At 42.7% G+C, this 26,603-nt stretch overlaps 1 protein-coding gene across 25 annotated transcripts in view; it reads left to right on the top strand.

Moving 5' to 3' along the window:
• The window catches only part of LOC105690611 (collagen alpha chain CG42342), a 121,099-nt gene that overhangs the window by 68,633 nt on the left and 25,863 nt on the right, over nucleotides 1-26,603 (top strand). Inside the window, exons 1-2 of one of the 25 annotated variants that reach the window (XM_048657205.1) lie at nucleotides 14,083-14,235; nucleotides 14,313-14,455. The exons of 23 other annotated variants lie outside the window; for them this stretch is intronic. The gene's annotated coding sequence lies outside the window, so the exon portion shown is untranslated. Of the gene's footprint in view, nucleotides 1-8,579; nucleotides 8,644-14,082; nucleotides 14,236-14,312; nucleotides 14,456-26,603 lie in introns of those variants that run through there. One more of the 25 variants, XM_048657204.1, reaches the window with a different exon arrangement.

Below are 26,603 nucleotides of genomic sequence, written 5' to 3'. Positions count from 1 at the left end.
GGTATTGAGAAAAGAAAAAAAAAAAAAATTTACGAAGCAGACGTTAACTCGTCGGCGCGAAATACGTACGCCCTTAATTTTTTTCATTCCGTGCCGAGTTGTAAATTTATTTTCGCGCAACTTCGAAGTATCGAAGTTCACGCCGTAATTCTCTGAGCAAATAATTTCAACCGATTGCACCGAGTAAAAATCCCACTTGTTGGCCACTCCTGGGTACGGAGATCCCATTAGAATCTCTCGACTTTCCATTATACCGCGTGCTTTGCTGATTTTTTTTCTTAACGGCGCCGTTTGCCCACCTCGCGTTTCTGTCGAAAATATCGTTTTAATAAGTGGCGCTAAATGACGGGCCAGCTGACCCAGCCAATATCGAAGCTGCTCAGGTGATAAAATCTCGTCGAAAGTTCGGAGTGCGATTCCGTTGCAAAGGTCCGCGATAGCTTGGTTGTACACGACTTATATAGCGGGCAACGTACAATGTAACCCAAAACGGTAGATCCCGGGCGTACGGCGAACACCGACAAAATTTTCACCTCCGCTACGCCAGCGGGAACAGCTGCTGCTGGCTGCTGCACCGTTCGCAACTTCGGTATAGGGCGTTAGCCAGAGTTATATTGTCGCGAGCGCAAGTTTTGGTATAATTGGTGGAATTGTTGCGTGATACCGAAAACAGGCCACCGATCGCGTTTAAACTGGACCAAAATTATTGTCCCTCTCCAAGAAGCTATAGAGTATCCATAACGGATAGCGTATTTAGTCGGAAAGCGTTGCCATCGATTCCGTTAATTTAACTCGGTGAAATGTCGCGAATTTCAGTTGGTTAAGGCCAGCAGCTTAAACTTCGTACGACTGCGGGACACTCGGGGTCGACTCGAGTTGGTTTAGCTCTGGTTAGATTGCGGAGAGCCTACGGTGTGCATGCAGCTCCCCCAAAGTGGTACGCGAGATGTGTACTGTGTACCTTACGCAAATAAAGAGGTGGATATAGTCGAGTAGGCCGCAGGCAATTACCGGAAGGACCTCGGGCCCGGCTCACCTCTTGAAACCCTTTGCTGCGAGACCTCCTCTCTTCGACTCACTACTCAGACATCCGGAAAAGAGTATGGTAGAGTAGAGTGGAGAAGAGAAGAGATGAGATGAGAAGAGAGAAAAGAGAAAAGGAAAGAAGAAATTAGAAATAAAAGAGTAAGATTTTTTTTCGGGAAAAGAAAGAATAAAAAGAAACGAGCGCCAAGTGCGTGTCGGTTGTCACCTAGCGGGAACGAGTGGCTCATTGTCACTCCGGTTGGTACCTACCGCCCATCCTCCTACATGTCAGAGGAAACTAGAAAACTCGAACGTGCTGCGCCGCGCTGGTGCACCTCACGCTTCGTCGCCTCTTGCAGCAGCTATTCCAATTCAAATTCTACTTCGATACAGTTCGTGACAACGGGATACCGGTATTTGCTTGGCAAAGGATGTCAACCCAGTCACTGTTTATTGCCTTATCCAGACTCTTTCCCCCATCAACTTTCGAATAAGGCTCGAGGAATCCCGCCGAAAGCTCCGCGCTGAAATTAACGTGCAGGATCGTTTCGCGAGAAAAGTTAAGTTTTTTTTTTTTGAAAAGAAAAAAAAGCGTGTACTCTTATATATCGGTAATGAATTTTTGAACCTGGCCGGCGTACATATAATTTATTACCGGAGCGGGTATCGCGACGTCTAAAAGCTATTGAGAAACTTTCCGCCATTAGGAACGACGCGAAGGGTTTCGCGGTACAGGAACAGACTGAGTTTTCGAGGTAGTTTCCTCGTATCCCTGACCCGAGAGACAAATGACTGCGTAATTAATATTGTCACCCTAATTAACCCGGTTCGAGTTATAATCCACCGAAAGATAATGCTCCGAACACCTATCGCGGAGGACCTTATGATACGCGGTGCCATTCCACGTCCCGAATAGTCCCCGCCCTTCATTTTCCCCTCACGAAAGTATTTTACTTTTATTTTAGTTTGGTTTTTTTTTTTTTCTTTTCTTTCATTCGTTCTCTTTTTGTTTTATTATAACCCGCCTCACTTCACGGCGTCGAACTTATAAGCGAGGTAAAATTCATCTCTCGAACATTTCGCGTTATACCGTTCTCGGGTAAGCTCCTCGGCAATGGTCCAGTACCTCGCACATGGATGCTGTGCGGTGCCGCGGCATCTCTCCCCATCGCATCTGCATATCCAATACATTAGTTCCAGCAAATTACGTTTCGTATTACATTTTAAATGTATGTCTGGCATCTTTCTACGCTTTTTGGCATCACCGCCTTTCCCCTTAATTTGCATAGAGAGGCACCTCGTATTCTTATTCCTCGAGCTCTTACTTTTCTCGCTATAGAAACTCGATATATTTATTTTTACTGCCAACCAAGAGAACCTGCGGTAACGTAAAAAATACTCCAATTTTTTTAGCCGCTCAAGAAACTCTACCGGCCTATCTACCTGATTTACCTGAAAAATATACCGTGTTTCTACTTATTGTTAGATGAGAAACGTTACCGATGAATATGGTGCTGCTATTGAAGAAAAAACGAACGCCTTGTGTTGGAAATTCGTAAGCGTTGCCCGATATATCCTTCGGCAAAAAATCGAAGCGGAAGAAATGGCGGACGAAAATTTTCGCCCCACATATAGGTTTTCATTTGAAAAATAATCAAGAGATGGAAAAACCGAAGAAAGCGTTATTGCCCTCTTTCGGTCGAAGGGTCTCTCTCGACTAATTCGTTCTTTTGAACGGTGTCCCGATGGAAATAAATTTTTCCGGAGCAATCATTCGATCTACGGAAAATTAAATATATATATATATATATATATATATATATATATATATATATATATATATCGGGGTATCGATTTCTATAGACGAAGTACTCGTTGCAACGGCAACGGTCGCATTGCAAAGGCAAAGAAAAGGGAATGACGTTTCCCAGTTTGCTCGAATTAAAGTATACTTGCTTCCAATTTCATCCAATTCGTTCCAATTCCCTCGAATTGGCTCGAATTGGTTTTCCGTCATTCTCCGCGTGATCTCGTGACATTCAAAGAATTTGCAGATAGCAGCCACTCCTCTTCCGTTATCCACCGGCCGTGTAAGGCTTACGCTCCGCTGTATTTATTGGTTAATTTGTCGGTTGCTCGCCTTTTTCCCTCCACTTTTCTCTCTACCTTTTTTCCTACACGGTATTCGACTAATTACCGAAGCCCTCGCTCGTACGTCCGTCGTTCTCCGCTCCCGCCGGACATTCCAGACAATTCCGATACGTCTTCGGTTATCCGGCGATGCTGCGCCATGACAAACTTCGTCTGTCGCCGATCGTTCCTTCGACCAATTTTCGCTGTAATTCATCCCGAAGGAAACTCGATCTTTCGAATAAGAAGTCATACGATTAATCCGCCGAACGTCCCTACGTAAAATCAGTCGCGGAACGAGCGCTGAAATCAGGGCGGCTCGTAACGTATATTCCGCGCAAACTTGTCCTCGAGTATGGATATATAATAAACGGCGCACCGATTCGCGATGCTTTATAATCAATATTGAATATTGATAAGGCGCGCAGTGTCTTAACAACTTAATTCTCAACGATTTATTACGTTGACATCCGCTGGTCGATCCGCCTCGCGTCTCTGCGGGGCAGGTAAGGGAGTGTGTGCTCCGTGGACGCGGTAATACCTACACGGTACCAACCCGCGCGCGTTATCGATAAGATTTTTTTTCATCCGCTGTACGCGAGATGAGAAATATATCTATAGAGATATAATAAATGAAACTTTCAAATTGATTCCATATCTACGTATCACGTGGCACATAAACCCTGTGAATATAACATCGCCGTACCAAATTACCCGAGATGCAATCGTGCCAAAGCAAAGACCACTCGACCGCGGTGGCTACCGGCTACCGATCCTCGGCCGCAACGTATCATTATATCCGAGGTGGTTCGCTCACCATTACCATCATGGCAGTTTACTTGTTATTTCTACAGTGTACACGACGGTAACTGTGATTTAGGTGGGCATACCTTACGGCATGTGATGTGCTCTCCCTCTCTCTCTCTCTATCTCTCTCTCTCTTTCTCTCCGTTTCGTACGTACGTACGTACGTGTACGTCTGCTGCTTTTATACTCCGCCGGAGAGTAGTTACGATCGGTGGAGTGCGGTACTGATTACATATCTCAATCACTGGAAACTACCGGGGCGAAAGTCCCGGAGTATCAGCCCGAGGCTGCGACATGTGAGGTCTTTGGGTAACCACCTCGGTATAGCGAAGGTGGGTAACGTATTTTACAGACACCGCGACGCGCCGGTTTTGAAAGACATTTTTATACCATTGACGAAAGTACAGAAACTGGGCTCGGACCAACGGGCATCCCCGAGACAAAATTGTTCGTAGATTTTACAACGGAATATTTTGGGGAAAATTGAACTCGGCGACGAAGTTGTTGAGTTTTTCATTTCATCGCGCGCAGTACGCGAGACGACAGATAAGACCCGACACCTCGGAGTGTTGATAGTTTTCATTGTGTCTCCTTATCTTATTTAGTGTCCATTATTTCGCTCACAATCGGTATGGCTATTAATGAGCTTGGATAGAAAGCTCGGAGTCGCCTCGTCGTATATATAAGAGCGGACGGAATTCTTCCCCGGAGAGTAATTTTCAGAGAGAGAGAGTATAACTGTTAAAGTAGCCAAGTTTCCCTACGACATCACCCCTACCCCCCCCCCCCCCCCCAAGTGTTTTGGATAGGCAGAGATATTTTGTAGAGTAAACTGCTCAGATAGGCGCAAACGACGACGCGACGTGACCCTGCAGACGTAGCGAACCGTTCGCACCTTGAATTATAAATGTATAATAATTTCTAAGAGAACATTTGCCGGATAGTTTTCGGAGATAATTAGCGTACGCGGTACGGAGTCGTGTTACAGTCGTTGAAATCACAATGTTCGCACGTACGTGTCTACAGACGGGAATTCGCAAAATTAATTTCATCCCGTGTTACGGCGTGAAACTTTAAAATAACTACCGGCAAATTTCTGTACACTAATTGTAAGATGTCTGATCCATTTGTACCGTCGTTCTCGATGATGCGAATTCAAAGGTTAAACTCGATTGTTCTCGTTCGACGAAATTCGTCGACTCCAGACCGAAAGATATAAGTGAGATGATACTCGGATCCGAGGAACGGTTGGAAAAAGAGAAGAAAGTTTGCGAGGCAAAAGATTGGATAATTTCACAGATGGAATCGAAAAAACCGAGCGCGAAAAAAGCTTCGATCCGTACGTTCAATTTTCCAATAGCTCACACGCCCGATGTAAAACACACGGCATCGAAGATATTCGGAAAAAAAGTACTCCGCGTCGGTAGAAAAATGACGAAAACCGATTGATCTATGCGATGGAACCCGTTGACTCTTCGTCCATTTTTCAGGCTCGGGGCTGTCCGGGGGGAAAAAGTGTAGCGCGAACGGTATGAAATAAATATGAAATCGGTAGAGACGCGTGAACGTGTAAACGCGCGTGGCGGCGACCACTGTAAATGGTTCGCGCGTGTGGGTCTAGGAAGGAAACAGCTCAAAGTTGGTACGTCGTAAATATGCCAGCTGCTCGTAAATTCATTCGCGAATCAATTTCCCCCGTGAGCCTCCTCCACCCCCCGAACTTCCTCCCAACAGCGGTGCGGCACGAGTTCCCGAGCCTCGCTCCGTGCCATTTCCGTCACCCTTATTCGTCCTTCCGCACATCCGTCATTCCTGCCAATAATGGACATATTGACGTTCGGTAAATGCAAAAATTCACACCTCTCTCTCTCTCTCTCTCTCCAGTTTTTTTCCCCCCTTATATACACGTCGTACCACGCCCAACATCCTTTCACCTCTGGAAGGACCACATTTTTCTTCATATCAACCATCTCTGCACCTAAGCGCGTGCGAGCCAAGCGATTCAATCCCCCCCGACACGACGACTTTTCTTCGTTTTGCGAGGGTGAAAAAAAAAAAAACTAAAATAAAATAAAATAAAAGAAAAGTCCTTTTCAAATTGAAAGTTCGTTTAAAATAAACTGAAACGTTTCAAAATTGCCCTTCGATCTCTCTCTTTCAATTTCACGACCTTAAGCCGAATGGATTCTTTTTGTTTTGCGCTTTTTCTTGTTTTTGTCAGAATACGGGATGCAATATGCGTTTCGTTGTTCTCCCGACCAGCGTTGCTAGTTTCTGATTGCGTGGGTCAAAATTGAAATGCAGAACATAACGCCGGTCGGAGTGCAACCGGTACGCGCGGGTTTCGTATATATTGCAAAAGGGCGACTAGTTTCACCGGTATTGGGTAGAGTAGAAAGCATCGGTGAGGAGTTTATAGGGTTGCAGCATACCGACGCCCTATACTAATCAATATTTACTCACCGTGCCATTCCGTTCTCCGCACACCCAGCAATTCCAAGTCCGCACCCCTGTCCTGCAGCGATTCACGAACCAATCAACAAAAAAACAACAACAACAACCGACCGACCGACCAACTCCATCTGTTTCTCCCGTCCAGACGCCCATGAAAGTGACCAATGCAGCAGCGCGCACTCTACCTACGGGATATGATCAATGGACTCTTGCGCGCCGGCTGGATATTTATAATACACGAATTTTCGATCTTATCCTATTCCTTCATTTCATTTCTTTTCGTTTCTCTCATTTCATTTCTTTGCTTTTTTATTTTTTCTTTCTTTACTTTATCCTTTTTAGCCCCCCGCACGCGCGCAGTTGCGACGGCGGGATTCGAGGGCGTGTATAAAATCCGCCGTTGCTTTTCGGTACAAAGAAAAAACAAAGTTTTACCTTTTAGGAAACGGCCGCGTTCGAGAGGGTTAGGGTATAGTTGGGTATGTACGTATACCCACGCGATTCGGATCGGTAAGAGTAAGTGAGAAAATACGGTGGGGCTCACCTTTTCCGTTTATTCGTTTACTTAGGAAAGTCGATTGGGTACGAGGGGAATCACTTATTTATTTACTCAGTCCTCCATTTCTCTCTGACTTGTACTAATTGCGTGAAATTGAAAAACTACCCCTACCGTTCGCGAAAATCCATTCCGCTTACATACACGTATATACGTACATGGACAAATATCACCGTCGAACACAGTCGATTATCGGTTCATCCGTACAAACAAAAAAATCGATGACCGGATACTTCAATTTCCAATGGCGAATCGATTTATTAATGGAAACAATTAACGGTTACATTTATTCGTACTTCTAACTACGTGTATTTTCCCGACAATGAACAGGGCGGTTTATTTTATTAGCGTGGTTAATTTATCTGTACACACATGAACGACTATCCGCGTACGTGTATATTTCAATAACACTACTATAAATTATCGTTAAATGAAAATCCAATTTCCACTTAAAATCTATATCCATTTTAACTAACCCCCTCCATATTTAGTCGTATGATATTCAATTCGACGTCAACGTGACTAAAAACTCCCAACGGATACGCGGGATGTTGGATATTTTAATATCGGAAAATATTATTATCGATAACAAACGGCAACGAATCACCTCATTTTAACCCCCGTATGATATCTTTGATAATTTTACTCTACCACCGATGCGCAGTTGTGACGATTCGTCTATACGAGCAAAATTTGGTAAATTGTTTTTATTTATTTATTTTTTTTTTATCTCGTCATCAGAATCTACAAAATTCTGTTCACATTGCAACGAATTCTCGCAGATAATGAGGCATGCTCGATGTTTCAACGTTTACTGTAACGTATAGTTTTTTTTTTTCGTCAATTCTTTTTTTTTATTTTTTTTTTTTCAACTTTTTACTAACGTCCGACCAACGTAAGTAATAATTGTTAATTGCCCGACATTCTTTAGCCCGACCTGCGCGGACATTATCGAGGAGGGAATAAGCAATTAGGGATAATCAGCTGTAATCTAAGAAACTACTTGCGGACGTTGATGAGTGGGCAGTATTAAGTGCATAAATGCTGTAAACGTTGCAGGAGTAATAATGCGCTAGTATAATTTATACAAAACCAGTTTGAGAAAAGTTGTATCTTCAATATCCTAAGCCATATTATTACACCTACAATCGAGACGCGCGTTATTTTACGCGGAAAATAATTTACACCATTGAAATTCCGCTTCCCTTTTTTCCTTTTTTTTTTCTTTTTTTCTCCGGTGTAAAACATGATGCAGCTACGAAAATTGCATCGATCCGACACAGTCCGGAGTACGTGGTAATCATATCGTAAAGTGGTCATAAGGTTCTGAGCTGAGGTTTCTTTTTTCTACCACCCTTTTCATCCCCGTCCAGTTACGGGACGGAGAAGCTACCGCTGTATATCAGAACCTTTTGGAATCCGATTTATCGATGCACAGGATACGTCGATTATACGAAATGGAAATGCAGGATACTTCGGCACGTTGGACAACAAAAGTCCCAGTTTTTTCGAAAAAAATGCAAAAGAAAGATCCGCTAAATTATTTACCTGAACAATTTCCTTCTTGATAAATTCTAACGAGATTGTTATCTTTTTTGTATTACAGGTGAGGAAAATATGCCTCTGAATAAATTTATCCCATGAACCTGTATCACGGGGACTCTCGGAGGGTGAGTTTAAAAATGTGAAGGAATTCGATTGAAAAATTTCAAAGAAATGCTCGAAGATCGTCCGAATGGTGAGGAAGGTTCAGGGAAGGCAAGTCAGGCGTGTCGTGTACGCAAAGGAGAGACGACCACTCGAACAAACCTACTTAATATAGTTAGCGTTCGTTTGGGGTTTGCGAAACGGAAGTTGGTGAAGAGCGACGCGTCAGGTCGACGGGGGTGCAGGGTACGTCGCGACGCTATGACACGTGACACGTGTGGCGGCGAATAACGAAATAGAGGCAGAAGTTGGCGGGCAACCACTGCGTTCCCAACCGATGCCTTAGGAGGGCCCGTCGAGGTCTGCCACCTAAACGATCTCCCATTATGTAATTAGTCTTTGTTACAATCTACGAGCCGACCGGTCGGGGCCCGTCCCTTGCCTACCGCTAACGCGCCCCGACAAATTGAGTAGTTTGATAATATGTTACGGTCTTCAAACTCCGACCGGATGTTGAGAGGTCCGCTTTTTGCCTCCCCCTTGCCCTTGTAACGCACGTTATATTGTACAGAGCCGCGAGATGTTATCGTCGGGATGTGTTCGTCGCCGGTGCTTTCGAACATTACCGAAGAATTATTTTCAAACATCATCGGAACACGAACAGGTATTTCTGTACCCCTGTGAGGTGCTTCGGTTACCTGTACGGCGGTGAGTTTCGCGTAGACCGAAAAGCGGAATCTGTGACGTTCGTGAAACGAGATCAAACTGCGAACGTGAACGAATGTCGGGTGAAATAATTAATGCTTCGCGATCAGCCTAGCGTAGGATTTGTTTTTCGTCTGATTAAAGTGGCTCTACTCGGGTTTTGTGTCAGTTCAGCGAGTGGCATTACGAAGATATTGTCCACCGTTGATGCTCCGCGGTCCTGTATAAGCTTCTTTGTGAGGAACCAAGGGAAAATGATACCACCGCGCTAACCATGAAAACCCATTGTTGCGGTGACACAATGCGCTTCCCGGTAGAATGATCGTGTTCGTGATCGCGTCTGTGATCGCGCCGGAAATTGAGCTTTATTAAACTCATTTTACCTTCCCTTCAACTTCTCTTCGCCCATTCGTCCCCCCTCTGCTACCTAGCCGAGCGCCACAGGGCGCGCTATCGTACACCTGCATATGTTTCCGACGAGGTTACCAAAAATTACTATAGGTACGTACAGTGTACGTATGTACACGCCCGTGTGTGTACAAACTGCACTGCACCCCTTACACTTCCTTCCTTCCTTCCTTCCTTCCTTCCTTTCTTCACCGCAAATTACACGTAGCTTACAGTTATGGAAACTCGTCTGCAGAAATCGCGTCACAAATTGCCATCGCCGCAACGTACGAAGTTATTTTTCATCTCCATGTTCCTGCTGAAGCCCTGCTTTAACGGAAATGCGATGTGGGAAGGCGAGGTTTTTTCGAACAGAAATCGACAAGATGTGGTGAATTTTTTTTGTATTTCTTTTTTTTTGGTGAAATATCGCGTGAGCTAGCTAATTTCAATTACGTGCAGCTACAGGGGTCGTTAATTTCCACCCCGTTTTTCGCTGCAGTTACCGTAACGTTAAATGAGGCGAAGTTTCATTTTCCCGGTAATTTTTCTACGCGAATTCCGTGGGGGGGGGGGGGAGGGGTATCGTACGCTTTACGGGATTTCGGCCATTTTTTTTAAAAGCATTGAATGCACGTCAGGTACTCGGCCACATCCTAAGAGTCCAATGTCACTCACAGCTTTGTTTCAGAATCTTACGGAGTCCCGGCACACGCATATGTTCCCGCTATTTGTCATGTAGGGCGCGGTAGCTGATGGCGAGAAAAAAGGGTGAGGGTTAAAAAAAAGAAAGGGAAATACTTCGAAAAGGGAGACGTGCAGAAGAGAGCTTTTCCTCCTTTACTTTCGGGCCGTCGTCGCACCCCCTGTATCTCTCGAGGGGTCAAAAGTCACGCTGCTTCGGAGGTATGCGAGGCATTTACGGATCGCGTCTAACAAGCCTCGTTCACACGTCCGAGGCACGAACTTGTCGATGCATGTAGAAGGTTTTTCTACCGAATGAGAAGGAAAAAAAAAAAAAAAAAAAACCACTGAAAAATCGTTCGACTGGAGGTGAAAAAAATTAATATACGAAGTCGCGGCGGGACGTCGTATATTAACGATTGCGACCGATGGAAACGAGAAATATTTGATCCGCACCGTCTCGCTATTTCTCTTTTTCGAATACGAGACGCCGCGTGTTTTATACTCAATCTCAGTTACGACGACGTTGAACATGAGAGGGTTGTTTCTCAGGTCATGAACATAGCTACTGTTTCATAAAGCATTGTACGTACCTCAAGTGGTACTAGCTTTACTTCCCTCCAGTGGCAGCTTATACTTATACGTTCCAGTTGTACCTACTTACGCGTGGGCGTCGGTTTACAGGAAATACAACAATTATATGTATACAGGTACGTGAAATTCTCCAACCCCTTTGTAACGTGACGTCAAGTGATGATGTTATCGCGATTAATTCTCCCCGTAAGAACACGAAAAGACGGCGAGACCGCATCGATTCACGTTATATTTTCGAAGGGGTCGAACAACGTTCCCCGAAGCGCCTCGAATTCCCCGAGTAATTAGCCGAATTTTTCTCTATCGAACAAAAATCGTCTCATCCGATCTCTTGACGGGAGTATAAATTGAACGAGTATGCGAGGAACGGGGTGCAGCTGCTGTTGCTGCCGTCTCGGCTTTTTCCTCCTCTTGTTCGAAGCGATTTTGGAAAATAAAGTGTGCGATGCGATTGAAAAAAAAAAAAAACAACAAACTTAAGGCGAATCTAGCGCGACATGGGACATTTTGGCAAATTGAAGAAAATTGTCGTCCGGACGAAAAGTGGACGAATGAAAAGCTCGCGATTGAGCTCGCTAAAACGCGGAAGCTCATTGTACCGATTTTTTTATTCTCTTTTCCTTTTCGTTTTAGAGAAATAAAAGAAAAAAAAAAGTAGGGAAAAAAAAAAAATAAATATGTGAGGAAGTAAATGAGGCGAGAAATGAAATGAAAAAACGTGACAATTAAAAAATAGTTCGACATTTGCAAGCCACTCGAAACTCATTGCCTGCACACTCGCTCTCACGCGTCAGTCTTTAAGCGTCGCGACGCGACGCGACGCGACGTCTGGCGTCGTCTGGTCTAGTATTTCTACCTTTCACGCGTCGACTATACTACACCCTCCGCCCTACCCCCTTTAACTCGAAGCGTCGACCACCCCAGGCACTTTACGCCTACTTAACCCTTTGCCCACCTGCTACTCGTTATACTTATATACTACTTAACACTTGTTACTTCTTATGACTATACACCCCGCGGAGAAAGTTCTTGACGTACGTGTGCCTGTTTACCAGACTAACCGCATTGGTCTGGACAAGGCCGACTTGTCGCCTCGCGAATTCATCCGAATTATTGTCATCGTCGTCGATTCGCGAGGCTAAGGAAAAAGGCAGGATTGATACAAAAGTGTCCCCACCTTTTCGGATGTTAATAACGCGTGGAAGTGGGTAAATTTGGGCAACATATGCGTATCTCTGTATTTCCCGGAGTAATAACGGGTGCTCGCCCGGTGTTTCTGGGTGCGGCGGCAGGGTGCCTGCAGGACTTTGGAGTGAAAAAGGGGACGTCGTTGTTACAAACTGCGCGGCGGCAGCGGCGGCAGCAGCAGCAGCGGCAGCGGCAATCCACCCACGTATTATAACGTACAGTATACTTCTACCGAAGGAACCGAGTATGAGTTACCGTTCTGAATATAGTTGCCATATCCCATACCGTTGAACAAGGATACGAATATTTACGTACAGATGTACCGTATACGTACGTATACATGTATGTATATGCACGTACATGACTTAGAGATAAACACATATGCAGCCATGTATTCGCGAGCGTACCTTATATGTGCTCTCTGCTCGTATACATTTGTTCGTACAACCCGCGAGGATATGCGCACACAGCTTATATTTATACGCCAGAGATATGCCGTGGCTGAGGGAAGATTTAGTGGCCCCCTCTTCCCTCGCTATATAATTAAGTATAGCCCATCGAATTTATGCATGAACTCATCGGGGGTAAGAAATAAAAGAGAGAATCGCTCCTCTTATTTGTGCGTCGTTCTTCGTCGACTGGACAGAGATTAGGATGGGTAAAAATCACGGGAATATGAAAGTTTCGAATCGATCGAATAACCGTCGAACTATTTCCGCGCGGTCGGAATTCCTCGGGCGACATGCGAGCCGATTACTCGGTGGATTTTGTACCGCAAATCCGGACTCAGAAGTTTACGGAGTCTGGTTGGCAGGAAGCTATGCGATAAGATTTCATGGTATCCTTATGTAATACGGTAATTCGGGGTAATCTCGAAGCGAGTTGATAAGGGAGGGGGAGGGGAAGGAGAAGTTGCCGGGAACAAATGCGGGTTCAAAAGCGTCGACAGCGCGTGCGGTATCCACCTTCGTCACCTTGCCCAACATGGAAATTCGTCTTCCCGCCTCGTTCTAAAGTACCGTTCCTTTCCCTTCGAGAACACCCCGTTCCCGGAGTTTACTACCGAACCCACAATTTCTGTTGAAATTCTCACGGGGCCCAATTATCAGAGAGCGTCCGCGGCTCGAAGGGAAGGCGTTACGTCCCTCAGTTATTCCTTCTTTCCTCCACTTTCTCCACTTCCTTCCTTTCTTTCGATCGTTTTTTTTCCCCCGGGGCCATACAATTTTCCCGTTACAACAGACGCAGGATCGGTCAAATTCCCTTTCAGACCGCAGTGCTGAAAGAATTTTGAAAAAAAAAAAAAAATAATTTTACGTACAGGAAGCTCACGATTTTGCGAACCAATCTATTAACAATATTGCGATCCCTGAATTTTTTGTATCGCCGTTTTATTCTACAACGAAATTTTTGAATTTCTGCATCCGACGGGGTTCGAAAAAATTTGAATATCTCTACCATCGACGATTTACCGAGTCAGTCGCAATCGCCTGAAAACATATTTTTAAAAGGTTGTTTTTTTCGGCTTTTTTTTTTTTTCTCCTCCCTCGTCCAACGATCGTTTCTTCTTTTTCCTTCAAGCTTGGCTTACCGGACAGACGTGTTTATCTGAGCGTTAAATTCCCGTTGAGGAAACTTTGAGAAATTCATCGGTATTTGTCCAGCTTAAGGAAACAGAGAATTTCTTTGGGGGTGATTCTCGTTGAGCCGAGAAATTTAAAGCGATTAATATCGCGGCCCCCTTCGCTATGCATCCACTATATGGAAAGGGAAGATAAACTAGTGGCGGTAGAAGGCGAAACAAAAACGATCATTCGTAAGCTTGTTCTCCTCTCTTCTTTCATCATTGCCCTTCTCTTCTCGCATCCCTGCAGTTCCTCTCCTTTTTACTCGCGACTTTGTTTCTCTCGTTTTTTCTCTCCTCTCCGTCCTTTCACCTCCGCGGACAACTCCATCCCATCGGTGTATAAAACAAAAAAATATCCGGAGGTAAAAAAAGCTCGAAAGAGCCGACGGCCAGCCGGTCCTTTGCCTGTGGGATGTGGCTAATATAGCAGGTAATGAGATTTGACTGAAATATTGGTTCGCTTCTGCTGCTTTTAGTGTATTAAAACGTGTCTCCTGTATCCTATAGAGAGAAGATCTCGTGCCTGTAGCGCCAGAGCTTTGGCTATGTACGTTCAGAAGGGACAATTTTACTTTCTATTTACCAAAGACCAACGACTGGAAACGGCGCACCCAGACTTCCCTTCCAACTTTATTCTTCTTCAAAAGAAGGTACACACTCTTGTAATTAGGCGCAAGATCAACCCATCCTCGAGATTTGTAACCCTAGTTATGCCGAATTCAAACTAATTGCGCTCAATTAGCTATTATCTAAAAATTTTTTTGTTTTCTTTATTCAACCCCGTCTGTGCGCTCCGTAGTAACTCCGTTTTTTGAAAGGGGTGAGATTTTGTCATTTTTTTTTTTTTTTCGAATAATTTTTTCACACGGTAATATCAGTCGCGGTTGATAAAAGAATATTATTTAAATAAATTTGATAACAATCGCGAGTCTCGTTTTTTAATCGCTATAGAAATTTGGTTTCACCTACACACATGCATGCGACAACCCACCAGCGGCGTACAATTAGTCGATCATTCGGAGCGTGAAAATGAATGAATTTAATTCCATTGCATCCAACTTTTGAATTATTACATATAATATACCATGAAAATGACGCGGTGCACGGACCAGCGTACCACCGAAAAATTCCCTACGGTATTACAGGTACGCCTATTTATTAGTACAAATAAAAATTAGTATCAATTAAATTATGCTTCGGGGCCAAGATTAATGCCGGTAATAATGGACTACATTAAACGGTGGCTAAACACGGGTGTTCTACAAGCAGCAATTTGGCCTAATGGATCAAAGTTATCAATATTCATGCGCTCCAATCTTCCTTGGTTTAAAACGCTCCGGATCGATTGTCCATTCCGGTTTTGCCTCGACTACTCTCTCGTGGGATGCGTACGACTGCATCCGGAAAATTCCTCATCTTCGTTTCCTTTTTTCATTTCTTTCATTTCTTTCATTTCTTTCGTTACGATATTCGTTAGGTAAATGACGGTTGGAAATTTTTCGGAAGGCTGTGACGATCCACTTGGCATGTATCGTGTTACGAAAAATGGAATGATCGAAAAATGAAAAAGAAAGTATTGAACGTTCTCCTGACGCGTTTACAACGGTAAATATTATTATAGCGATATTAGGTTACCCGGGACTAAAAGTTTCTGCACATTAATAAATTTTAGGTGTGTCACATTACACCCCTTTATAACTACCGAATGAAACGCTTTCCTAAATTTTAACGTTTCACCTCCCCCAAATTCGATGTGTACGATAAATAAAATTTTCATTTACGCCGTAAAGAGCTTTATCCGAACGTAGGCCGGAGCTTTTGGAATATTAATGAAATCGTTACGTTTATAGAGGAGATGAATTATTCTCTCTGTTCTCGACGGAGCTGCTGATATCAACGTCGGAGTCGAAGTGGAAGTGGAAGTGGAAGTGAAAGCGAAATTGGTTTATACCTAACCGAAAAATCGGTGGAGAACTCGAAAAGCATCCTCTTCGCATGTTCGGGGAAAATAATCATATATTTCGCTAAATTTATTCCCAGCTAGCTAGAACCAACCACTTTACCGAAGTAACGATACGCCACCTGTATACATACAACACGGTACGGTATGTGTACGGAATTAATACCGCCGCTGATAAATATTTTAAGCAAGTTAAGCCCCGCGGAGCGCGCAAGTTTCGCTATCACAATGAATATTTATAAAGTCTAACGCAGGTATAATGCGGACGGTTTTACTCGTGATCTATCGTTGCGACGGGTATTAGAAATCGAGGATTTAAAGCCCCGGGATGCGTCCCGTCGATCAGTTCCGAGCCGACCAATTTTTATCAGCGCTCGATTCGAAGCGGTGCGATTTACAATGGGAGGGATATATATATATATATATAAACCGCGGATTTTTATTCCCGGCTCTGCGAAGAAGCGACCTTTTGCTCCAAAAAAAAAAGGGAGAAGTAGCGGTTTTCTCTGATTTTCGAAACACAGATATACCAACAAATATATCTTTGTCTCGCGCACCATGGAGTTCGTATCTCTGCCCATACATCAGCGCGGAGTTTCTTCCTCCCCTGATCGTCGGGCACCCCATGCAGCCCAGGGGGCCTAGGGCATGGATCGAGTGGCATAATGGGGATGCTGCCTATGGAGAACAAACCCAACCCACGGGCTACACCAGCCCCCGTAGTTCTCGTACACACACACACCAACGACACACCTATGAAACACACGAACTCACGCGAGTTGTTTTATCCTGTGTAACCCCAAGCTGAACCGCGCGGCGTCCTTTGATGAGTATTTAAGGTAATTACAAACCAAAGTCCCGTTGACCCTGCAGCTTGACAGCTCTATTTCTTCTTCAGTATTCGGACAATTTTATCCCATTTTAAAACGAGCCACCGTACCACCGTAACGTTTCTATGAGATCAACTAGCGGGAATATCGGTCTATATATCATTCCCATAGATGTACCTACCTATATCGGATGTCTGCGTCGATAATATTTTGTGATTCTCCGTTTGCTGTGTATAATTTATGTTGCGGAGATTCTTTTCTGTTTTCCAAAATTACGGATGTTTATCATAACTTTTTTTTTTTGTTCAATAATTTTTTATACATTGTTTATTTCATTCTCCTCCCAACGTAATCGCGAAATTTATCCCGAGGCAAATTGTAACGAGAACCCATTTTTTTAAAGAGAAGGTAATATCGCTTTTCCATCGTAACGTGCGTTTACCCTCCGGAGCAAGAAGCCGAGTTTTAATTTTCCGCCATAAAGAGAAAATAAAAAAAAAAAAAAAAAAAAAAGGCAGAGGAAACAAAATTGAAAAGAGAGGCGTAGAATAAAGAGAAAATAATGAATAAACAAAAAAAAAAAAAAAACAAACAAAAACCAGGGAATAAAAAAATGCGAAAGAAAAAAATAAATAAATAAACAAGGGTTGGTAAAGTTACGATGCCTCGCGTGCGCCGAAACCCGAGCTCGGTATTTCGGTCGTAAATCACGGCAAAGTATCGTAACTTTTACCACCAGTTTATGGATATTCTATGTAGATCCTGAACGAAAGTGTGATGATGATGCGGAATCGAGCCGCTAAATCTTAAAAGCGAGGAAAAAACGATGAAGGTAAATTAAATGTATCCAGTTTATCGGATGAAATATATTATTGTTTTCAACTCAGGTGGGCCGAATTTCACCATTTTCCACACACACCATATCTGTAGCGAGTATATTGAACCGACTGACAAAAATCTCCATGCATGTACTACGTACCGTGTGTATTTATACACGCCGGCATTTCCTCCCCCGCCTCTTCATCCCCAAGATCAAAGTAAACTTGTACGAGTTTAGACGTAATCTCGTAATCTAATCAACTCCATCGTCCCCACCTTCGAATCCACCTACACAACGTGGGATACGACTCGTGAAAAAATTTTCACCGTTCCAAAGACTAGCTAGAATAAAATCATTGCCAAGAAGGTATAATGCGCGATAATCTGTGACGACCAATTGCATAATTAATCAAAAATCTGTTTCATTAATCACCGCGTAACTTGCAACGATCGGTTCCGCCTGTGAAAACTTTGGTTAAAAAATAAATTGCAAATCCAAAGAAAAAAAAAAGGCTGAAAAAAAATTTACCGCGTTATCGACTCCCGCTGTTTGAGAAATTGATAAAGCGGGGATTGAACGTGCATAAATATGAGGCCAAAGACTGCGGATGAAAAAAATCAGGGATGGTGTAGGGGGGGTGGGAAATTTATGAGGATAAGCCGGCGAGGGAGGGTTGAAATTTCAGTGTTCAGGTGTAAAAGATCCCGGAAAATACTTACATGGAATGGTACGAGGGGCACTTCGCAACGCCACGGTAGTTGCGCGCGCTCGAGCGGTGGCGATACATCGAAGATAAACCCTTTCAACGTGCGTGGAATACCTGCAGCAGCACAAAGTCACCGCTCTCAATCCTCCTCCCCGTTCACTCCGATATCCGTGGAGCAAGGGAGACGGGAATATAGGATTTACATCAGATATACAATAACGATGTCAAATCCGGTGACGAAGTTGACGGTTATAGATAGTAAAGAATTATTGTTATACCCACGCACAGCTATTCACATATATTATACCAGATTCTCCAAATCGATTCACTCACCAAGTTAGATTCAACGATTCGATGCAGATATACCGAGAGTTTTTGGTATTTTTATCATCGTCGCCATTAGCGATTTCAACCATTTTAACGTCTAGCTAAATGTCGTGAATTATACGTGTAATCCATCTCATTGATTTCGAATGGCTTTCTAAAGGGAATCATTGTACCGATATCGTTACATTTTAGGGGCGAAAAAGAAATTTCCCCGTAGCGACGGTGTTACGTGTAATAAAAAGAAAAAACCAAAAAAAATAAAAAATAAAAATGAAGGAAACTGATATTTATGTGGATGAAGGGATCAGCGAGGACCCGGAATATCGACACGAGGTATTTTCTATGATATAGATGTAACAAAAATATCAAATATTTACGGGAAAGCGCAGAATTTTCACCCCCGAACGTGTAAATAAAGTTGGTTGATATACCTACACTCGGGCGTACGTATGTACCGACATGGTATCCGGTGAAAAATCAACTACTTTCGGTGCAAATATTCCCTCACCGTTTTTCCGCGACCCCGATATTTTATAGTTTCTTTTCTGGATGCGTACAGCATAGAATCGCGCTGGTAAAGAAGAAGAAGGAGATGATAAAATGTATGATCTGGAGGCGTGAATTGTTTCCTGGACGAGGTGCGATGGGTGGTGGATACGTACGCGCCCCGTTTCATATAGTTTTACCTTTTACTGTTAGTATATTTTCCTGTTGCGGATTACGGCTAAACTTTCGTTTTACAATTTACGATTCAACGCGAGTTTCGCAGCCGAGAGCGCGAGGTGTTGAAGGAGCGAGAGTCTCGTCTGACATTTCACGATCTTTTCCATCCGGAGGAGAGGATGATGAAAAAAAAAAAAAAAAAAATTGAAATACAGAGAGAAAAAACTACACCCCTCATCCGCAAAGCGTGTCTGATATTGTAACAGAGGTATAATACATGATGGATTGTGAGAACAAAAATCCATCTGAAGAGGGAAAAATAGCCTCTAGGCATTTTTTATTTATCTCTTTTCTTCTGCCTTTTTTACTTGACATTTGCATTCGCGGGATCAAATATCAACCGTATCTCATGCGCGGTATGAGAAATAAAATTTTAGAACGCGCTACGCTCATCGCCATTTGTTGAACTTTAAACACAACCGCGCTAGAAATGTTCCGTGTGAAAACTAACGGACGTTAAATCCTCCATAGGTATAGGTATATACATATATATATATAGATATTTCTGTGGTAATATCAGTTCGCGTTCTACCTGCACCCGATATCTACAATGCGCCTCGTATCTGACACCATTGAGATATCTGCGGCGATCGTTTAATCGTGGATTTAACTTATTCAGATCCCTTGCGCGCGATTCGACGCGTCCCCGTACAGCCGTTAAACGATATCGCGACGGTTAATCCAACTTCTGTCTGCGAATGTTGGTGAAATATTGAAATCTTAAAATGTTCTAAACGATAACGGCCACTTCGAGGAACAACTATTCCATAAAAGATCTCGTTCGTCGAGAGCAGTTCGAAATAACGATCGTAAGATCGGATGGATTTATTCGACGATGAGAGAGAGAGAGAGAAGGAGAGAGCTCAATCTGTGGTTGTAACAGATCGAACCGATGCCCGATGTGTTCGCCCATTCGGGGCGAAAGTCGTGTTTGATTTTTCTCTCCGTTTGGTTACTTTTTATTTACGCTTTTTGGTTTTTTTGATCATTAATCACGGCACCTAAGACTATAACTCAATCAGAGGTTGTCGTAAAGAAACTTCTGGTACCGAAACAGAAATGGTCTGAGAAAAATAGTGGTAGATGCGACTCGGCCACTGGACCACTTTGAGTCGGTATCTAGAAACCGATGAGTAATGATCTCTCGTAGTACCGAGCCACTAGGAAAGGGGCCCCGACTTTTCCTCTTTCTCATTTTTATTCCCCCCGCATACTTGGTCAGTTTTTTATCCACCCTCTCCGTCCACAACTTTTTCCACTTATGCGCGAACAGTATAAGCAAATTATTTCTCAACCCCAATACGGATTTTATACGTGTATAATGTTGTGCGTATAATCATCGCGTTGAAATGTCAAGCCACAAATATGCGAAAGCCTCGGTGAATCATGAAAATACTTTTCAAAGGGTCTTAGCAATAGTAGTTGAATGAGAGAATCGATATCCGAAAGGAATTTGTGGAATGTTCCCGAGGTGTGAGTATATTACGTGTAGATGGAGAATTTGTACGGGAGAGCATATTGGATTTTTTCTTCTCTTCTTTCTTTTTATGTTCTAAAAATGAATTAGGGAGTGGATTTTCAAGGGGTGAATTTTTTTCGCGGTTCGTTTATTATTATTAATATAATTTTTGTTCTTTTTTCTTAATCTCACTTATTATACATAAAACGAAATTTAATGTTTAATTAGATCGCTTATTTGAATGTATATTAATTGCAAAGTAAAAGTAACGGGAAAAGTATTTAAAAAAAAGACCGAAAGAAAATACACCGATTAGAAACCTTCGCGTCTAATTACACTTAATGTTATTCACTCATTTTTACTAATTACTATTACCTACGTAATCGTGATGAAAAAACGCGTGAATCATTTCCGTTCGGATATCCCTGAATCGTGTTTTCTAATTGTCGAGGAGCTTTAATTCGAATCTAATCAAATTTTTCAAACCGTAAAGTGGATTTCTAAACCTCAAAGTAAGATTGCTTCGAAAGTATCAATCGATAACGAAGCCAAACCATTTCGCAAATCGCATGATTCAATTAGGCGAAATTAATGAACAAACTTTGTCGTTCTATGGAAAGTCTCCACATAAATGTACGGTAAGAATGATCTTGTTCGCAACTTTAGATATGAATCCTATGAACCAACTTCCGCTACAACCACTACTCGTAGAAAATTCTTTCTTTTTCTTTTTCTTTTTTTTTTCTTTCTATTTGGCAGCCATGTATGGATATACATCTGGAAGATAATATGAAGTGTGAACACCGTGCCAGCAATTTTATCCGAGCAATTTAATTTGGCACTTTTGCAGTAGCAAGTGACCATTTATTTCCTTCTTCTTTGATGTACGGTTAATCCGGTTTCATTACGCGGTAAAACCCTTCCTAAAATCCCCTGCCTCTTTTGCCTCCGCACCAACGCGCCGGCAATTTTCCTCAACTCGATTAATTAATTGATGTAAGCGTAGCGGCGATGTTTCGAAAAATATTTTATCCTACCCGATGTCTCACGCTACTGGATCGGGAAAACGTGAAACGAGCGTAAAGATATCCTTTGCGATGTGCGTGTCTCTTTTTTCGTCGGAAAAAACAAATTAAAAACGAATCAACACCCGATAATGACGATCCGCATCGGGGACCGTCGCGACGGATGCTGCGTTACGTTTTACTTCTGATCCGATAAGTTCCGGTCATGTCGGACAGTCTGCAGGACTAGGGCTTTGCATAATTTCCCCTCGTGCTGTACGAAGGAGATTAACCATATTGAATGATAATTCATTCTGGGATATGATCCATGTGATCCGGCGCACGAACTGACTGCCAATTATATGCATATACGCAGCAGTTGCGCGGCATTCAGACGATTCGCATTTGCCAGTATAATCTGCGTAACCATGATGCAAATATCGTCCGCGAATCCGATGCTAATTATTACAAAATCGACGGTTATATTGTCCAGCAACATCCTGCGGTAATTTTTTTTGTATTTCTTCTTTCACTTTCAGATAGAAAAGGGAAAAAAATTAAACAAAACATAACGAACGTGAATTGAAAGCACTGCGATCGAACGTCTATTTCTTTTATTATATTTTTCATTCGTTCGCTAGTTCGGTTGAACAGAAGCCGGGAAAAAAAAAATATCTACTCATTGTCAGTTTTATGTGGGGAGAAGAAAGTTGAAAAAAGTGGCGACGTAAGTGGCAACGAAGGGGCGTTTTCGTCCCTGCAGAACGACGACTATACTGCAGCAGAAAGTGAGATTTACGACACGAGAGTTTAATCAGCACACGGTTTCCCCTGCCCATTCGTAATAATTAAGAAGGTAGGATAGAGGAGCAACGTAAAGGTTGCGTAACGGAGTTAGTTACACCTATACCTAGATTCTGCACTCTTTCCCGCGTACAGTGAACCTACTTAAAAGACGCCCGGGGCTTATGCACTTTCGAGTTTGTTACTTTACTTTCGTTTATAACGTCCCTTTTCTCGGCGAATATACCTTGTAGTACCACCTGCGAGGAGATGAATTAAAATTCAAGTGAAACCCGACAAAGTCTTAAAACTAAGACCCCCATTTTTATAATAAACCGCGAATTGAGAAAAACAAAAATTAATATGTCTCCGCAGGTGTCTTGAAATTTTTCTCTCACCCCGCGGACCTCCGTGGGCTTCTCTCTGAAAAGAGATAAAAAAAATACAAGGCGTCGGAACGAAAATTAACTACAAAGAATAAACAGCTGCAGGGCACTTAATGAAATTGAAAGTTTTCCCTTATTATGCTTACACTCGAGGAATTTGAAAAATATTAACAATCCGTTTAACGACCATATAAATTTCATCGTTATTATACGTATAATATAAAAATTAATGATCCGCACAAACTTGAAGTGTATAAGACGAACGATAATTCCGGCGTTTTCATTCGCCTCGGATTTTATACGCGCGGATGATGAAGTAACCGGCTGGAGGGTATAAAATGCGAGGTTATTCGAGAATCCTGCTGAAAAATCGAAGGTTCGCCCCGGTTCTCGTTTTACATCTCATTGACATGTTGATTGCCTTCTTAGCTCTCGCACTCTGCTACGTGTTATCGGAATTGCCAAATTTTATTATTATTTTTTTCTTCCTTCCAACTTATTTTCCCTCTTCACTCCCATTTCCTTTTTGCTTTCATTTTTATTTTGACCGTCACTCTCGCGAACGTACGGAGCTCTATTCTCCCCGAGGGTACACGTTTTCGACATATTTTTTCAGCAGAGAATAACGACCAAAATGAAGACCGAGAGAAAAAATTAAACCTATCTCGGTACCACGGTGTACGTATACAACGAACTACGGTAAATAGTAAAAATAGAGAAAATCAAAAAGCAGAAAAAACAAAGTACAAAGAAACCACTCCTCGGGGCATTTGTCTTGCACGTTGATACCGCCGGGCAAGTCGCAGTCAGCATCTCTTGCCCCACCGCGTATACATTCATCCCAAACGAAATCTCCGAGATAAAAGACAGTAAGAAAAAGTAAAGAGAGAAACGAAAGAATGGTAAAAATAAAAAGAAAAACAGATAGTTCAAGTGAGTCGGCTTCTCTTGAGATGTATACCGCGATCACATTTACATTCATGGTTGCACGCTTATACTGATACGTGGTTTTGAGAAAAATGACCGAACCACGTCACAGGTAAATGAATCGGTGCGAAATTGTCGATTAACAGCTGTCTTGGGAAGTGACGAAAGAAAAACCCTCGCCACGGCTTTTCATATTTACCAACGATTTGCAGTTGAAACGAATGCGGTGAAAATAATTCTTGTGTAAGTTTTGCGTGAAAATTTTATGCGACGTACCCATAGGAAATGTGGTGGAGTTCGGAAGTAGCTAAGCGTGGGATGCGTCGCCGCCGGAGGTTAAATAAGGGGAGCGTAACGTTCTGCAGTGGTGAATGATGAAAAAGAAAAAAAAAAATAATATTAAACGGAGATGAAAAAAAGCGGAAAAGGGAAAAAGAAAGACAAAAAAAGAGCTGTTTTCCGTTTTCCCTGGACCGCGATTATTACGATACATTTAACATTCATTACGCACGAGGTATAAATGCAGTGGGTGAATTTTTTATAATTCGAGAAATAGAGAACACCGCTCTTTGGGTTTCTCTTTTAATCCCTACTTCCGTCTGGTAATATGTACGGATGTATGTGGCACTTCAAAGCTGATGCCGACAACTTCGCAACGCAGTCACTTCCTCCTACTCCTGCTACCGATGCCGATGCTGATGCCGATGCCGATGCCGATGCATTCGCCTAAAGAGAACAACGTGGTCGGGAAAAAAGAAGAACATTTCCCCAGGCTATGCTCGAACGTATAAAGCCGGCATCTCCTGTTCCGATGATCTGTTCTTTTGTCTATAAGCTCTTATAGGTACTGTACGCAGTTATCCATGAACGAAAACCTCCAGCAGTCTGAAGATAATTTCTCTCACTCGTTTTCTCGGAGAACTAGACGTTGCGAGCTGCTTTCTGTTTCTGAAATTAAGACGTACTTACCTGTTAAATTGGAAGAGATCTTCGGGAAAAAAGAAAATTAGGCAATTCGCTAGTTCGTTCCCTTTTTTCATGCAACAATATCAAAAAATTTATGGGCGTCGTGATGTAGAGCCAATTTTGCACGGGCGCGGCGGCGACCATATCAGGTGTAACAAAAAGCATTCTCATTTTAGACTCCTTGGTTACATATATACTTTCGTTTATTTTAATTTTATTTTCTTTCTTTCTCGTCTCTTCTCCACTCTTCGTTTTTCTATTGGATATCGAAGGCTAGACTTCACCAGCAATATAAAAGTTTTTTTTCTCAACCCCCAACGCGGTTACGTTAGTGGAAAAGTTTTAGAAGAAATTAAGATGCCCAGTAACACGTTCTTGCTGTTTTTTTTTTTTTTTTTCTCATTTTTTCAACCTTTCTCTCTTCACTAGCTGTATATACCTTTTTTATACTTTCTCCCTTGTTCTTGGTCACAGCTACTGTGCACCGACCAGAGCATGAGAGGGAAAACTTTGATCGTAGACGTGTCCTTTTTAGAGTCACGCGTATAACTATAGTTTTAACTGTGAGAAAAACGATCTCTATGTACAGAACATGAACTAAAAATACCCTACTTCCGTCAGCGTAAATTTTTCGCAAGGTTGAATTTCGCAATTACAAAATTACTCGAATCTATACCAAATATGCATACGTCTTATGACGACCGCTATCCAGACTAAATCCCACCACGACATTTAGTTGAACTTTTTTTCATCTCCGACAGAAGATGCGCCTCGCAGATATGCGTCGGGTGGTTTTATAACGACAGGGAATCTTGAACATTTACGATTTCAAGCAGAGGGTCCTTTTCTAACGAGCCTCGCATAACTTTAGCCTGGATTATGCACGTCAAGGGCCGTTGGTCACGGGATCCTTAACACCGAAATTCTCCCTTGCAGTTCTCATTGTCAGTGCTTTGAAACCCTCCAGTTTGACACTCTACAAGTGCCCGCAGTGGTCCAGACGAAGAGCAAACAACATTCCAGATGGCTGCAGTTTCTGGAAGGTGTTATTCGAGGATCGACGATCTTCCAAGTTCTGAATACTATCGGATTACCCAATCGACACTCTCATCTTCCGTTGCACCTTCGCAGTCACCGTTTTTGCGAAATAAAAATTCCGAGGACTCGGATTTAGTTTACGCAACGTATAACACGCCACTTGCACTTTACCGGGAATGTCGTTACGCGGTTGTGTCACTGTTCCGATCTAATCCAACGGAGCGGAGTCGTAAAAATTTTTACTCCTCCATCGTCCAAACGACATTTCTTCCCTCATTTTTTTTTCCTCAATTTTTTTTTTTTTTTTTCTAACGACTGTCTGCAAACGAGACCGAAGAGGGGCTAACGGGCCACGTGTCTTCCTTAAACGTGTCCCGAATCAAGGCAATTAAGAGACTCGGTGAACATCAAAGAGATGATCTTGGTACACTGGAATGGTCCAAGTATCCTGACTTCAAATTTTGTGTGTATGCACGCTCTTCTAAGCAGCGCACACGCTCGTCTGACGTTTTAATCAGAAGATTTAATATCGCTCAGATGCCCAAAAGAATGTAGCGAGGCGTATGTAAGCATCTGCTGCTAGCACGGAATATTATTATACGTACACACGTTCGTAAGATGTACACGCACACAAAACTTTTATGAATCAAACGCCCACGCCACACTTTATACTACAAAATTTTTATTTATTCAGTATTGTTTTTTTTTTTTTGTTTTTTTATTTTTTTTATCTCTTCGTTTGTCATTTCAACCAGCAAGAGCTCTGCTCCGTTAACGTTTGACACTTGTTGCACCATATTTCTGCTCTCTGCATGGCAATTATCGCGACACGTACGTTCCTGGGTTGGTAATATTATCGTCGAATCGCG

This window comes from Athalia rosae, chromosome 6 (assembly GCF_917208135.1).
Source record: "Athalia rosae chromosome 6, iyAthRosa1.1, whole genome shotgun sequence".
NCBI lineage: Eukaryota > Metazoa > Arthropoda > Insecta > Hymenoptera > Athaliidae > Athalia > Athalia rosae.
The sequence above is the reverse complement of the archived record's forward strand: the minus strand, read 5'-3'. Positions and strand labels throughout refer to the sequence as shown.